The sequence below is a fragment of the Lissotriton vulgaris genome, chromosome 5, assembly GCF_964263255.1.
Source record: "Lissotriton vulgaris chromosome 5, aLisVul1.2, whole genome shotgun sequence".
Classification (NCBI taxonomy): domain Eukaryota; kingdom Metazoa; phylum Chordata; class Amphibia; order Caudata; family Salamandridae; genus Lissotriton; species Lissotriton vulgaris.
The window spans coordinates 1640310603-1640327271 of NC_141693.1; positions in this window are offsets into that span (position 1 = coordinate 1640310603).

Consider the following 16669-nt stretch of genomic DNA (forward strand, 5'->3'; position numbering starts at 1 on the left):
CAACTTTCCCGCAAAAAGGGAGGAGGGAAATAGGGCGGAGGTTTTGTAGTTGGGAGATATGAATATTTGCTTTCTTTTTCAGGGGTATAACCTGTGCGGTTTTCCAGGCCTCCAGCACATGGCATTCCTGAAAAGAGAGAGCAATAAGCTGTTCAATCTGCTCGATCATACTATCAAGAACTCCTGTACAACGGTTAGGGGAGATTACGTCCCGAGGGGATCCAGAATGAATTCCTCTCATGATGGAAAGCAGGTCTGATCTCTTAGGGACTGAGAAACTTGTTAGCTGGAGCTTGGTAACGGGAGCATTTCTCACTATGGGTTGAGAGTCGTGAGAGCTGGCTGTGAAAGTGGCATGTATTAGCTCTACTTTTTTCACAAAGAAGTCCGCAATCTCATCACATAGCTCATTAGAGTATGTGTCTTGAGCCTCAAGTCTGGTGGGCACCGTCAGCTCTTTATATATTGAAAAAAGTTCCTTAGTAGGGTTTTTTGCGGATTCAATACGTTCTTTAAAATGCTCACCTTTCGCTGCTCTTATAAGTTTGTGATACATTTTTAATTCCTTTTTGTATTTTTTCTTGTCCTCTGGATCATAGTTTTTTCTCCATCCACGTTCAATGTTTTTACATTTAGCTTTAGCTTCCTGAAGTTCTTTAGAGAACCAAGGAGCAGTTTGAGTCTTTCTGACAGGGGGTTTAGATGTCCATGGTGCTACTGTGTCCAGAGCTTTGGACATCCATTTTTCATAGTCCTCCCAAGCCTTGAGCAGAGTGTCATTAGAGGGAGGAGGATCTCTACACAGGGCAGATTTAAACTTTTCCTCTGTGAAGTTCTTCCAGTCTCTGCGTTTTAAGGGTCTAGGATTGGACACATTAGAGTGGGTCGTACTGCATTCCTGTAGAACATTTTCAACTTCAAAGGGGATAACAAAATGATCGGACCATGTAATTTGCACCGGGGTGTTTATTTTAAGATCCTCCCAGTTAGCAAAAACCGGGTCAAGAAGATGACCAAGTTGATGAGAAGGAGATGTAGATTGCAGACAGTAGTATCTGATTCTCATGGTTTCCCCCACTTTTTTTGCTTGATGTCTCACTGTTTTTGACTAGTCTGACTAGGATCCTGATAATCAGGGCCCCAGTCTATATGATTTCTCCCTTAAATTGACATACCTGTACTTTGGTACACTCCAGATTGGAAACAGGGGTACCCTTATCAGTCCCCAGTGTATGGTACTCATGTACCCAGGGCATAGGTACCCCAGAAGGCCTCCTATAGGCTGAAGCATGTATTATGCCACCCATGAGAGGCCATGCAAAATGGAACTTGAGCTGCTACTGCAGCCTGTGTAAGTTGGTGCTTGCACCACTTACATTACATATAGGTTCACTATATCTAATTGTCACTACACTTAAAACGTATTAATCACCCCTATAGCAGGCCTTAACAATCCTGAAGGCAGGGTGCTGAATTTTATGTAAGAGAAGCCCCTGCCTGAATAGAGACCATTCTCCTGCATTGTCTGTGATTCAGCCGGACATATAGGTAGAGGTGTATTATAACCTCACAGTAAATGCTATCTCGAAAACTGCTGCATAGAAACATATCGAGTTTAGTATTAAACACCTTGGAATCATACCCTTACACCAGTAACTGGTGTGGGAGGTATGATTCCACCCTTCTCAAGCGAGCTTGGTGTGGTCACTGGTCTTACCTTTGCCAGCCTTCTCGACACGGACAGCACAAAATGGAAGCTGCCGACCAGAGACACATTTTTGCCCTCCTGCTGTTCAGCCAAGCTCGAGGGGAGGAAGGAAGCACAATAGGTATCCTGTCACAGGAAAGTGTGACCAACTCCCAGACAGGATTTAGTGTATTGGGGCTGGGTGGGTGCATTCTGAGAGTGCCTGAAAGTCTGCATTTGGGGCACATTTAGTGTCCCTGTGCATAGTCCAGCTCAAACCAGTTCTGGGAGCCATTGGCTCCTGCTCTGGCGTGAAACTGGACAAAGGACAAAGGAATCTGTCCTGCCCCTCCCCTAAGAGGGTCCCCTGAATCTGTCCAACCCTCTCCAGTGGATATAAAATGGGTTACCTGGCTACAGGACATTAGATTTTACGTGGACAAGATTCTACAAGAAAAAATCACTGTCCTTCGACCGTCTGGACACCTTGGACTTCGCTGGACCTCGACTGGGCTTGACTTTGTCTCCTTTTCCGTCTGAAGCTTAGTTTGTGCCTTTCCTCCATACAAGGTGGTGCACTTAATACAACCAAAGAATCTCCCTTGGAGTGAAGGAGTCGCTCACCTGCTTCACAGGCACTTAAAGCGCAACTGTCTGGTCTGCTGCTCCTGAGCTCCTGCGGACTCTGAAGATTTCAACAACACTGGAGGTGGGTTCTTAAAGGTCCTTGAAGGTAATCTGCCATCTCACCGAGATTGAGGCCGGTATCTCTCATGGGGGCTTCGCAACCCGAACCCCTGTGCACCGCGTTCATTTGCAAGTGCATATGCTTATTGGCAATTCCCTCGCTTGTGCATTGTACTCCGTGCAGTCCTGACCCTGAACAGTATTTGCACCAAAGAACTCTGGCCTCCTCGCACAGTGTGTTCAGTGGGCTGGTACTTTTCAATCTGCTCGAGGTCCCCTCGCGACTCCTGGTCATTCGGCCTGTGGGTCCTCCTGAGGGTCATCTTGATTGTTCTTGGGCTTTCCTGGTTGCTCTAGATGTGCCCTGATTCCCCATTGCTTGGTGAGTCCCCTGGACCTTGCTGGTCTGAACCGTAACCTTTCCTGACCATCTCCGTGGGTTGCTGCTGCCAAGGCTTGTTGGTGCTCCAGCCAGATACCAACCCCTCAGCTCTCGACATTTTTTGTGGGAAAACTTGTATCCGGCTCCTGGTCATCCTTGACATCTCCTGGTCCTGGGGCTGCAGAGTCAAGAACCCCCTCAACGCACCTGAGGTACCCGACATCGGTAGGCATTCGTCTACCGAGCCCCTGGTCACTCCTGAGTGACCCAGACTCTGTCCCCTCTGCTTTCAGGTACTCTTCATCCTGGATCCACCTTTGGATTCCCACTGACACTTTTCTTCTTCACAGCAGTGGCTCTTCCTTGAAGTCCTCCATTGAGATCGACAGTGGTTTCCGACACCACTTCAGCCCTATGCACCTGGCTCCCCTGGGATAGGTAACTCTAGTACTGTGGTATCCACGGGTGGGGTGGCTCATCAACCTCCTATGATCCAAAGGAATTCCTCGTAATCCACTGGGAAGGGTCCTTAAACGTTAAAACTGCAACTGCGACTCTCCCATAGAATTGTACGGAACATGCAGTCATGTTCCCACACTGCACGCATCCTCGGTGGGGTCCCTACTTACTCACCTTGGGTAGTTCCTTGGGGTCCCAGTGATTCTACATCCTCTAGACACTGTCTTCACTCAAGTCGTGGTTCTTATACCACTATTATGGTATATGGTTTGGTAACGCCCCAACTCAGACGTTTCTCGCTGCGCCACCTCTGGACCGCCCGCCCACCAAGCTCTTTTCACCCAGCCTGACCCTCAGCACTGCCTTTTCGGCAACCCGGTCCTGAAGATGATCCTGAATCTCTAGGATCTAAACGTCGTCGACTCCTCAGCACAACTGACGGTGCCAAACTTCTTGTGGTTCAATTAAATCGCTCAGTCTTTACCTACGCAATCATTGTAAATTATTCTTGTTGAACCATAAAGTCCTCTGTACGTATTTCACATTTTTTGTCACCTAGCGCCTTTCGATGATTTCACATTGTGACTTGTGTCGCCACTTGTATGTGTCACAAGCACATTTGTACACCAAGTCCAATTCGGGCTGCCTATGCATTCTATGCCTACAGTGCTGCTACAACTGTATAGTTTTTAGGTCTCGGCTAGGCAGCACATGCGCTGTATCGTCGAAAGATGCTGTATATGCTATAGTGGGGGAAGCTCCATCCACTTTCTGCCCATCTTTTTGATTGGCTTTATTCATTAAATCTGCACTCTGATTGGTGTTTGGCTTTTTAAGTTCCGCCTCCTGACGCCTAAGCCGTCATTTTGCTCCTTCCGAGGCTATGGGCCCCCTTACTCAAACATTATTTTCTGTCTTTTGTCCTCCCCACCGCACCCTCACGCAATTCGTCACTTTTTGCCACACCCTCACCCCCACTCGCATTCGTGCCTTCTTAAACTACTGCACACCTATTTGTAATACAATACGTCCCGCGTAAATGCGCGTCATATTGCATTGCAAATGCTTGTTTGCAAGTAGTGCGCAGCCCGGCACCGCACAGAACCCTCGGTTGCTCCGGAAGTCTTTTTGTACATGGAGCCTGAGCCAGCAATCTAGCGCTGCTCTTAGATTCTTGCCCCCCCCCCCCCCCCCTCCCGTTATCCAATAGAGAGTAACAGAACATTAGCCAAATACTGTACATATTTCTGTATAAATCTTCAGAAAGCTCAATTTGTGTTTAACTTAAAAAATGAAAAAGGTTGGAATACGTTAACATTTCGCATACTCTTCTATATCTTTTCCTCTGTGGTGTAATTGTAAGATGGCTGCTTGGCTAGCGAATGGGCGCAGTCTTACTCGTCAACGAGTACATTCGCTCTGTTATGTTGGCTGCGCCCGTTAAGGACCGGCTGATGCTCGCTTTTGGACCGCTGCTCGTTTCCGGAGCGCCAACTTCAAAGAGATCTTCAGGTCCTTGGTTGTCAGCAAATTCAAGGAGAAACAGGAGAAGACAATGAGCAGGTATCCCGAGAGAGAGGCTGTTGGAGATCAGCATGGGGCTGTTATTGAGGTGGTAGTCAGTTGAGGTACGCAAATGTTAGGAGCTGTGGGAGGAAGATGGATCTGGGCGGGGAGCTAAGGTCCAAAGGAGAGGGTTGAGAGGGAACTTTGGCGGTGGTATATGGATTGAGTCGATTACCAGATATAGTTATCTTGGATGGTGAGTATTTTACGGTGAGGCTCAGGGAACGTCGGCCATTCGTGTGTGTTCTCATCCTCAGGAAATGCTGCATTTTAACTTTGGCCCACTTAATGTATGAGGCTGATCGTACCCACCCCTCTTATTCTGATAGGACGAGTCTCCGAGAAGTGGTACCCCCTTGGGTGTTACAAAAAAACAACACAACAGTGAGTGCATTTCTATTAAAACCAACCGAACGGAAATACAAACAAAACATAGTGCTCATGTGTTGTTGACTGTAATACTAGAACCATTTCTCTCATAGAGGGTGACGGCGCACGTCAATATCGTTGCATATTTTTGTTATATATATATAGTCAGCCATAATTAGTAACGTTACCTCAAATGAGAGTTAATACCCATTTCGGCATTTTAATGTACTTTTACTAAAGCCCGTGGTTCATATGCACCATAAAAATTTAAGACGCAGCGAGTCGGTATTCAAAACAACTCCTTTTCTGCTGCACGCTACATTAGTCCTACCTGATAATCAATATCCATATTGCTTTTCAACAACAGAAATGTCAGTGTACTATGTTTATGGATAAAAGATTTCCATCATCATCTGTGAAGAAATACTTAACTAGTGTGGAATAACGTGCCTTATGTATATTTTGAACAATAACGTAGGTTAAAACAAATACCATAAGAATAACCCCGTTGTCTCTGCAGATTAAAGTTGTGATCTTGGCGTCCAGAATCTGCCATATTGTGTGCAATACTCTTTTAATTTAATTTCTCTGCTGAAACTCTGTTTAGCGGCTGTATAATTGCACTGGGGAGGAAATCACTGACATGTGCCTCTGTAGAAATTTAATATACATCAATATGAATGTGTAAGCTCTGGTGGCAGTTGCTGTAATAATGAATTCCCATGTGAAAGTGAATGGATATTTTAATCAACATTCTCTAGTTTTCCACATAGGAAGTTTACCCAGTCCTCTTTCTGTCTGGCAAAGAGACAGGCTGACACGTTGAAAAGACTCATGACATATACATACGCACATATGGGTCGGCCTCATTCATTTTTGGTGTGTCTAGCTGTCATTTTGCTGCTGCCCACAAGAACATAATTATGCCTGAACACAAGTGAACTTTAGTGTCAGGATTGTAAGTTAGTGCCTTAGTTTGCCAATGCTTTTTATTATTCCTATTCTTTATTGTTTTTATTTATTTACTTACTTATATTTTGTACTTATCCTTGTATGTTTAAGCTGTCTTCATTTTACAGTAATTTCAAGACAGTAGTACCTTTTTTTGCGTCTGTAAGAACCATCATTTTCTGTGATGTGCATTAAACTAAAAGGGTATCTATAATTGTTGCAAGGACACCTGCCCATCAAAATCAGAAATACATGTCCATTAGGATGATGCTTGGTAGTTATTTTTTAAATTTAAATGTTTTATTGCAAACCACTCTTATGCAGTCACCTTTAGGAGACAGCGTGCTTTCTTCAATATTGCGGTATGTTTGTGCAATAACAATTTTTTGTGCAAGGTGAGCTTGGCAAGGCATGGCCTATTGACTTTGCCAGTATTTTATTTTTTGCCTTTTAATGATTGTTGTTTGCCGCACTTGAAGCTTATCATTGGTGCTAATTGTTGGGCATCTGGGAATATGGTTAGTATATTGAGACATGTTTTGTGATGAAGTAAGCTGATGCAGTTTTTGGGTTGATGTTGATCAAATGCGCATGAACATGACCTAATTTGAAGAAAACTCTGCAGTCAATCTCATTTTGTACTTTTGGGAACGTTGTTGAACTCCTGTGGGTCAAACCTTTGTGACTCTGAAAATCTTTACTGTTAATGAAAACCACAGATGCTGAAATACTTCACTTATTCTAGTCAGGTGTTAAATAAATATTAATTTTAACTGTAATAGTCATTAAGTGGATATGACTGTGTGGCAGGAGTTAACCATATTATACACTTGGTGTGAGATATGTGGTGTTTACAGTGACCATGTTGGTTGTCTTTCTGTGTATGTTAGCTTTAAAAGGGATAATCTTGTTTCCTCGTATTCACTCTTTCTGTGTAGCTTCTTCTCGTTTGCAGAAAACCACACCTTCAACAAATCACCCTTACCCTCTCCTCGACTTCCTTCCGCCTTTGTTCCCCTGTGAATGTAGCGTTTTACTGACGTTTTTCTATTCCAAAGTGCAGCCTCGGGATGGAGGAAAAAAGTTCTAAATACAAAGAGAAAGAAGTGTTTGCAATGCAATAGGTCTCACATTTACGCAATTTTAAGCCATTGGCACTGTAATTAACAATGCCTTTTATTTATGATTTAAAAAACAAAAATAATAGGCATAGCTTAAACTCTCGTAAAACCAAGACCTAATGATTGCAAATGCTTGTTAATTTTGACTTTAATTATTTGATGCCATGTGCACATTTCAAAAACGTATCATGAGTCTCCCTTTTTGCTTCCTTGTAATGTATTGCACATACTTGCTTAATTAACTCCCTTAACGATACCAGTTGAAATATTGTTGCCTCTTTTTATGTCTGCAGAATGCAGCCCACATTATAGGGAGAACGAGTGGCTTCCCAAAATGTATTTATTAACATAAGAAGTCCCGAACCTAAAAAGCAGATTTGACAAACTAAATTGCAATCAATTACAATTAAAAGGAAGAGCACGAATGCACATATTGTCGGTTTTAGATGCCATTTGGAGTACATTTTGACATTCCTTGGTAAGATTGTATTAATGCTCTAGGGCATGGCGGCCATACAAAAAAGGCTGTCCATGTCTAAATAAATGGTGCGCAGTCTGAAACCTTGACATACAGTATGGTAATTTAAGCCAAGAGTTTGATTATAAAAAAAATCAAATTAGGGCGAAACCATTAAAAAAATTATATGTCTCAGAAAATGTGACTTTCGGAAAGGTATCCTAATAGCATCTGTCTAAGCATTATAGGATATGGCTCAGCGGAGTGTGTGACTCCAAGTCAAGTCAAGTTAAAATTTGTATAGCGCACTACTCACCCAGAGGGTCTCAAGGCACTTGAGGGAGGGGGGGAGCTTTACTTATCAAATATCCAAGTTTTTAGTTGTTTTCTGAAGGAGAGGTGGTTCTGTGTAAGGCGGAGGTGGGTGGGGAGAGAATTCCAGGTCTTGGCCGCTAAGTAGGAGAAGGATTTTCCCCCCATGGTGGATGTGTGGAATTGCGGCGAGGGCTTGATTGGACGATCGAAGATGGCGGGTTGGGGTGTAAAAGGACAGGCGCGTGTTGAGGTATTCCGGTCCTAGGTAGTATAGGGCTTTGTGTGCGTGGGTGAGGAGGCGAAACGTTATTCTCTTGTTGACGGGGAGCCAGTGGAGGTCTTACAGGTGACCTGAAATGTGAGCTTGGCGGGGGATGTCTAGGATGAGTCTGGCTGAGGCGTTTTGGATGCATTGGAGTTTTTTCTGTAGTTTGGCTGTGGTTCCGGCGTAAAGGGTGTTTCCGTAGTCCAGTCGACTTGTGACCAATGCATGGGTGACTGTCTTTCTTGTTTCGATGGGGATCCAACTGAAGATTTTTTTGAGCATGCGTAGGGTGTTGAAGCATGATGATGAGACGGCGTTGACTTGTCTGGTCATCGTGAGGGAGGAGTCCAGAATGAAGCCCAGGTTACGTGCATGGTCCGTTGGTATGGGTGAGGTTCCCAGGGCCGGTGACCACCATGAGTCGTCCCAGGCGGAGGGGGATGATCCTAAGATGAGGACTTCCGTTTTGTCCGAGTTCAGTTTTGAACGGCTGTTCTTCATCCACTCGGCTACTTCTTTCATCCCTTCGTGTAGGTTGGTTTTGGCGGTGTTTGGGTCTTTGGTGAGGGAGAGGATCAGCTGGGTGTCGTCTGCGTAGGAGATAATGTTGAGGTTGTGTTGGCGTGCAATGGATGCAAGGGGACTCATGTATACGTTGAAGAGGGTGGGACTGAGTGAAGATCCTTGGGGTACGCCGCAGATGACCTCTGATCTAAAAGGGGGGAGGCGGACTCTCTGGGTTCTTCCTGCGAGGAACGAGATTATCCAGTCCAATGCTTTTCCTTGTATTCCGATGTTGCTGAGGCGTTGTATAAGGGTGTTATGACAGACTGTGTCGAAGGCTGCGGAGAGGTCGAGTAGGATGAGGGCAGCTGTTTCTCCGTTGTCCAGTAGGGTTCGAATGTCGTCTGTTGCTGCGATGAGGGCGGTCTCGGTGCTGTGTTTGGCTCGGAAGCCGGACTGTGAAGGGTCGAGGGATTTGTTGGATTCGAGGAAGGCAGCGAGTTGACTGCTGACGGCTTTCTCAATGACTTTGGCAGGGAATGGGAGGAGCGAAATGGGGCGGTAGTTCTTAAGTTCAGTGGGGTCTGCTGTAGGTTTCTTCAAGAGGGCGCTGAGTTCGGCATGTTTCCAGCTTTCCGGGAAGGTAGCGGAGTTGAGGGAGCAGTTGATGACGTCTCGGAGATGGGGTGCGATAATGGAGTCTGCTTTGTTGAAAATGTGGTGGGGACATGGGTCGGTTGGTGATCCTGAGTGAATGGTGTTCATCAGGCGGATGGTGTCTTCAGTGGTGATTGGGTTCCAGGCGCAAAGGTTGTTGGAGGGGGGTTCAAGTTCGGAGGTGGGTGGGGTGGACTGGTCGACAAAGCTGTTATGTATGTCAGCGATTTTGTTGTGGAAGAACGAGGCTAGAGAGTCGCAGAGGTCTTGGGAGGGAGTGATGTCGTTGGTGCCGGCGGTGGGGTTGGTAAACTCTTTGATGATGTTGAATAGTTCTTTGCTGTTGTGGGCGTTGTTGTCGAGTCGATCCTTGAATGATGATTTCTTGGTGGATCGGATCAGTTGGTGGTGTTGCGGGTGGAGTTCTTGAAGGTGGCCAGGTTGTCAGTGGTTGGGTTTTTTCGCCAGGCTTTCTCGAGGGTGTGGCAGATCTTCTTGGATTTCTTAAGGTCATCATTAAACCATGGGGCTTTTTTGCTGCCTTGCTTGATTTGATGGTTTTTCAAGGGTGCTAATTCGTCAGCGCTGTGGGTGATCCATTGTGTGTGGTTGGTGGCTGCTTGGTTTGGGTCGAGCGTGTGCCCGGCATAGTGGATGGGGGTGTCAACAAGTTGTTTGAGTTCAAGGTTGGCGAGGTTGTCCAAAAGGGTTGTGGTGTTGCTGTTGTTGTTCTTTTCCAGGTGGAAGTTGAGGTCTCCCAGTAGAATGTAGTTCTCAGAGGGGAGGGCGTGAGGGCTGATGAAGTCAGTGATGTCTTCGCTGAATTGTGTGCGGGGTCCGGGTGGTCTATAGATGAGGGTGCCTCTGAGTGTGGTTATTGGGGTCGGTGTGGATCTGGAAGTGAAGGTGTTCGGCGGTTGTGAGGTTGTCATCGGAGCTGGTTGTGATGTGGATGGTGTTCTTATGAACGATGGCGATTCCTCCTCCTGTTTGCTTGATGCGGTCCTTTCGGATGATTTTGTAGCCGTCCGGGATGGCTATGGCGATGTCGGGCGTTGATGAGGTGTTCATCCAGGTTTCTGTAAGAAAGGCGACGTCCGGCGATGTGGTGTCGAGTAGGTTCCAAAGTTCAATGGCGTGTCTGTGGACCGAGCGGGTGTTGAGCAGGATGCACTTCAGGTGGTTTGTGTTGGAGCTCTGTTTGGAGTCTGTGGATTTCCTGTGGGTCTTGATGCAGTCGAACTTGCAGGAGTGGCAGGTGAAGGATCCATGGGTGTGTCCTGGGGCGGCTTGGTAGCAGTTGGGAAGTTGGCCGGGGTTAAGTGCAGAGAGGGTAGCGCCGTTATACGTTATGCGGGCGGAGTGGATTTTGCGGGGGCCAGGGGGTCTGACGCTGGGCACGGTCCAGGCGCGGACGGGCGTAAACGGGCTAACTTTTGGCGGACCTTCGGCGCGCATATGGCGCGTTCGCTGCGTGTGAACGCTGCGCACAAATGCGTCTGTCATATGTGGATAGTGGAGGGGGCGGAGCGAGGGAGGAGCAGCTGGGAGGCGGGAGCGGGGTGGAGAGCCGGGCAGGGAGGCACAACAACAAACAACAAAATGGCAGCAAGCCAAAAGCCTAACAGGACGAGATTGGGGCACAACTTTGATAATGGCTATGAAATGGCCAGTGGCACCGGCAGAATCAGGCACAAATGATTTACTCAGGCAAAGGCAGCAAAGCAAAATTGAATGATAATGAATGCGCACTTTAGCAATATAGCGCTACGATACAAATGTAATCAGCAACCAGGCACAAATATATGCAGGAGCAATGCGAGCAATGCGCTATTGCTTTCAATAGCAAAGAGCAGTCTGGCAGTATAGCGCTACAATACCACAATCAGAGCAGGGAGCAGCGTGGGGAGCGACCGCTTCTGAAGAGCTCAGGATGGTCACAGCGCTTGCACAGGAGGGTCGAGCCTAAACTTTCAGTGGGAGGGAGGAGCAGCTGGGAGGCGGGAGCGGGGTGGAGAGCCGGGCAGGGAGGCACAACAACAAGCAACAAATTGGCAGCAAGCTAAAAGCCTAACAGGACGAGATTGGGGCACAACTTTGATAATGGCTATGAAATGCCCAGTGGCACCGGCAGAATCAGGCACAAATGATTTACTCAGGCAAAGGCAGCAAAGCAAAATTGAATGATAATCAATGCGCACTTTAGCAATATAGCGCTACGATACAAATGTAATCAGCAATCAGGCACACATATATGCAGGAGCAATGCAAGCAATGGGCTATTGCTTTCAATAGCAAAGAGCAGTCTGGCAGTATAGCGCTACGATACCACAATCAGAGCAGGGAGCAGCGTGAGGAGCGAGCGCTTCTGAAGAGCTCAGGACGGGTCAAACACTGACAAAGGATATGATCGCACAGTTTGTCTAAACTAAGCATTGATTGCAAAGAAAAAAGGGTGATAACATTCCAAAAATATGAACAATTACGTTTTACAGATTTAAACATATGGCCCAGCGGAGTGTCTGACTCCGGATTAAATACTGGCATGCACTCTTCATGTATGTGTCTTGCACAGGGAGAGGATATTGTTGGACTTGGCCCTTTTTGCAGGGTCATCCCTGAACTTTTTGCCTTCCTACTGTATTTTGTCTGAACTATTTTTGTTGATGTTATGACTCTGGGCACTTTACCACTGCTGATCAGTGCTAACGTGCATATGTTCTCCCTATTGTAAATTGATGAGTGGATTAGTGACTCCATGAATGGCCTATTTGGTTTACTTGTCAGACCCTAGTACAGTGCGCTGCGTGTGCCCAGGGCTTGTAAATCAAATGCTGCTGGTGGGCTTGCAGCACTGGTTGTGCCACCCACAGAAGCAGCCTGTAAAGTGTGTCTCAGGCCTATCATTGCAGAGCTTTTGTGCATTCTGGTACTGTGATGTTGACTGTGCAAGTGCACCCACTTGCCAGTCCCTAAACCTTCCATTTTCTGCATATTAGTCACCCCTATGGTACTCAATGCTGGCTCCACCTCCTGTAGTGCGTCTGATGTCCCTGGCCCACACTGTCAGAGAAAAGAAGTCTTGTCAACAAAGTGCTCCAGCTCTGCACATACCTGGTTTGGACTGGGTACAGGACACTCTGCCTTCAGAGGACAAAAGATTTGCTAGTTTAAATATTGGGACCCAGACCCAAGAACTTTAGATCACTTTTGGGAAACAAGAAGAACCGTTGCTGAGGAAAGGAACCAGAAAAACTGAGGAGGAGACTATCCCTAAGCTGAGTGTTAATTTGGGGATTGGCCAGCATAAGATGTCTGACTGCCAAAAAAAGGAGAAAGGACTTTGTGCTACTTTCAAATCAACTTGTAAAGGATCTCCAAGGCTTGAGATAGAGCTTGCCTCCTGCTGAAGTCTCAGGGACAACAGACTGCACCAACCAGCTCCTCTGCCTTCCCTTGTTGGGAATTGAAGTGCCTGCTGTTGAGCGGGGCCTTCTGAGAGACTGCGTGTCGCTAGGAGCCAGAAGCGTGACTCAAGACAAAGAAGCATGTGGCTGCAGCAGCCGTTGTCGTCTTTTCACAGGAGAATAGTGTCGCCATCCCAGCAGACGCCGTCGCATCACCAGAGAAGCGTGCCGCCACTGCCGCCCTCGCATCACCCGAAGCCCCTCGCATCACCGGGGGCAGAGTGTCGCCGTCGCAGCAGATGCCGTCGCATCACTGGAGAAGCATGTCGCAGGGCTTGTCGCAGCTCAGAAGAATCGCTAGGTCGGCGCATGGCCATTGGGCGTGCACACATCGTTGTCGCATCAAGAATAAGATCCCATTTTGTTTCATCGCACTGGATCTTCATCGCATCATGGCTCTGCTGGTCGCATCGCCACAGAGCGCAGTAAGAAACCGACACATCACCTCTCCACACGGAGAAGAACCGGCGCATCCCTTATGCAGCAGTACGGACCCGACACATTAGCGTTCTTGCGTGCAAGGAACCGACGCATCACCTTCCATGCAACAATTTTGTTGTATAGCGTTACGCATCCAAAGGTACATTGAACTTAAAGTGTCGCATTTTACATTTAACGAGAACTAAGCTAATTCTACCATTTTTGAAGTACAGTATTATGAATTTTTGTCGTTTGTGGTCTTATGTTAAGTCTATATAAAAATGCATATTTTACACTACAACTTGTGTCGTATCCATCTGTAGTGTTTTCACTGGGTTAATGTATGTGTTCACAAATGCTTTACACACTGCCTCTGAGATAAGCCTGTCTGCTCGTGCCAAGCTACCAAGGGGGTGATCAGGGGTTATTTTAGGAATGTACCCTCTTACCCTGACTAGACGCAAGGGTCCCTAATTGTCCAAACATACCTACCTCTGCCAATTAGAGACCTCCAAATCTAACAGATATGATCACACAGTGTGTATAGATGAGCCCTAATCATTATTTAGAATGGATAATTGGGCATACTTTGCATCCATCATACAGACCATCATTTACTGTGTTGAATCGGTCCATTCACTTGCATTCGCGGAACTCGCCTTACTTGTCTAAACCATCACACACAGTGCTACGTGTTCCGTCAACCTTCACACCTACCTCCCAAATGGTAACCCATCGAATTCTTACCTATGAAAACATGGTCCTACAGGAGCCTCTGATGATCAGTTCATCCAAGAAGTATGTGAAACATAATGTGACGACTGCGGAACGTGTGGCGTTAGACGGTTTGAAAAAGAACCATTCAATTGTGATAAAACCCGCCGACCTGGGTGGAGTGATATTGGTCCAAGATGTGGATGACTTCATTATCTACTCTCAATTTGATGACAGGGTGAGTTGCGCTAAATTAAGGAGCAACCCAACCAAGAAGATCAGTGCTATTATCCTCAAAACCACTGAGAGGGGAAAGGAGATGGGTTTCATGTCAGATTTGGAGTTTCAGTACTTAAACCAAAAACAACCTCGCCTACCGACTGTTTTCACCTTGCCTAAAATTCACAAAAACATGGAGCAACCCCCGGGCCGGCCTATTGTTTCAGGCTGCGGCTCAGTCCTTGAACCTTTCTGCAAATATGTGGATTGTTTCCTAAAGCCGTGAGCAGAAAGAACTGTATCCTATCTCCGCGACACCATACAGGTGATCAGTCTGGTGGATGGTAATGAAATCAGGCAAATCATTAACAAGCATTGGCCACTGGTGGCGGACGATCTTCAAATGACTGCTCCACCTATGCATTCCTTTAAAAAGGGTAAAAACATCAAGGACCAGGTGGTCAGGTCATTCTTGGAACGACCAGGACAACACACCATTCAATCCTTGTGGCAGCTGCAAAGCTTGTTGCCTTACTACTTAAACCAAGCAGTTCAATCCCCCTCAAAACACACACCAATTGTAACACGCCTAATGTGATCTACGCAATCCTTTGTCCATGTGACAAGATCTTTATAGGTCAAACCACGCAAAAGGTCAAGGCCCGTATACTGCAACATTGCAGCAGGATACGATGTGGAACGACAGGGGCTCCCCTTGTTGAACATTTTCAAACCTTTGAACACAGTCCTGATTCCATAAAATGGTTGGTCATTGAGGAAATTAAATTAGGAGCTAGGGGCGATGACCCAAGCTCCATTTTGAACATCTGCGAATGCAAGTGGATGGACTGATTCAACGCAGTAAATGATGGTTTGAATGAAATGGATGCAACGTATGCCCAATTATCCATTCTAAATAACGATTAGGGCTCATCTAAACACAATGTGTGATCATATCCTTTCCCTGTGCAAGACACATAATTGAAGAGTGCATGCCAGTATTTAATCCGGAGTCAGACACTCCTCTAGGCCATATGTTTAGATCTTCCTGAAGCCACATTTGCTAAGAACTTACTATACCTGTAAAACGTAAATGTGCATATTCTGGAATGTTCTCACCCTTTTTTCTTCGCAATCAACACACTCCGCTGGGCCATATCCTTTAATGCTTAGTCAGATGTTATCAGGATACCTTTACGAAAGTCACATTTTTTAAGAAATATCATTTTTAAAATGGTTTCGCCCTAATTTGATTTTTTCATAATCAAACTCTTGGTTTAAATTACCATAATGTATGTCAAAGTTTCAGACCGTGCACCATTTATTTAGACATGGACAGTGTGGTAAGTACAAATGAGATCCAACGAGCAGGTACTTAAAGGAAACAGCTTTAATGCAGCACAGAGCAAGTAGGACCATCCCTCATCTGACCAGAGCTCCAACTGCCAACAAGGCACAGGAGAACTCCAGAACCAGGAACCCCCCCAGCAATCTAGAGTGCCAGCCTAAGAAGAGAGCTAAGCACTGTACAACATATCTTCCCCCCTTAACAAGAAAAGAAAACAAAACATAATAAAGAAACAACAAGATCAATGTACATAGTCATCCAGATAGGTGGGTGGACGGCGAGAGCGAGGACTTCTCAACCTAGCTTCAAATGAGGAGGAAGAAGAGGTAGTGGGGACAGAATCAACTGGGACATAATCAACCAAAGAACCACCATGCACACACGAAGAAGTGGAAGCATCACCACTACCCACCTCCCCCTGTACAGCAGGCTGAGAGGAGGAAAAAGAACCACCGCTAGAAGTCAACAAGTACCCATTGCACCCCCCAGAACCGCCAACCACTAATCCATCAGAAGAAAGATCCTTCTTCTTTTGATAAAGAGCCACCCTCCTATAGTTCCAACTTTCCCCATTGTCCAGAACAACAAAATGTGGAAAAGCTTTCTTAACTCTAAAGGGACGTCTAAATTTGCTAAGTCCCTTAGCACACCTACCCGGCTTTACCTTAACAAGATCACCCACAGAGATAGGTAAAAAAACATCACTATAGGGTAAAGGCTCCTCATCCAAACATCTTAACCAAGCAGGAGTCAATCTTGTTACTGGTGCACGCCCACGCATTAATTCAAAGGGAGATTTTTCTCCATTCTTATGAGGCGTTGACCGGTAAGCCCACACAAGCTCTTGCACACGCTCATGCGAAAAACAACCACCTTCCACAAACATTTGAATCACCCCCTTCACAAGACGATTCACTCTCTCGCAGAGACCATTTCCTTGCGGATTGTAAAGACTTGTCTTCTGATGTTTGATGCCACAGTCACGTAAAAATGAAGCCATCTTCGATGACGTCAATTGAGTGCCATTATCTGAGATAAGGACAGATGGATATCCCTCATTCAAAAAGACACCCTTCAGGAA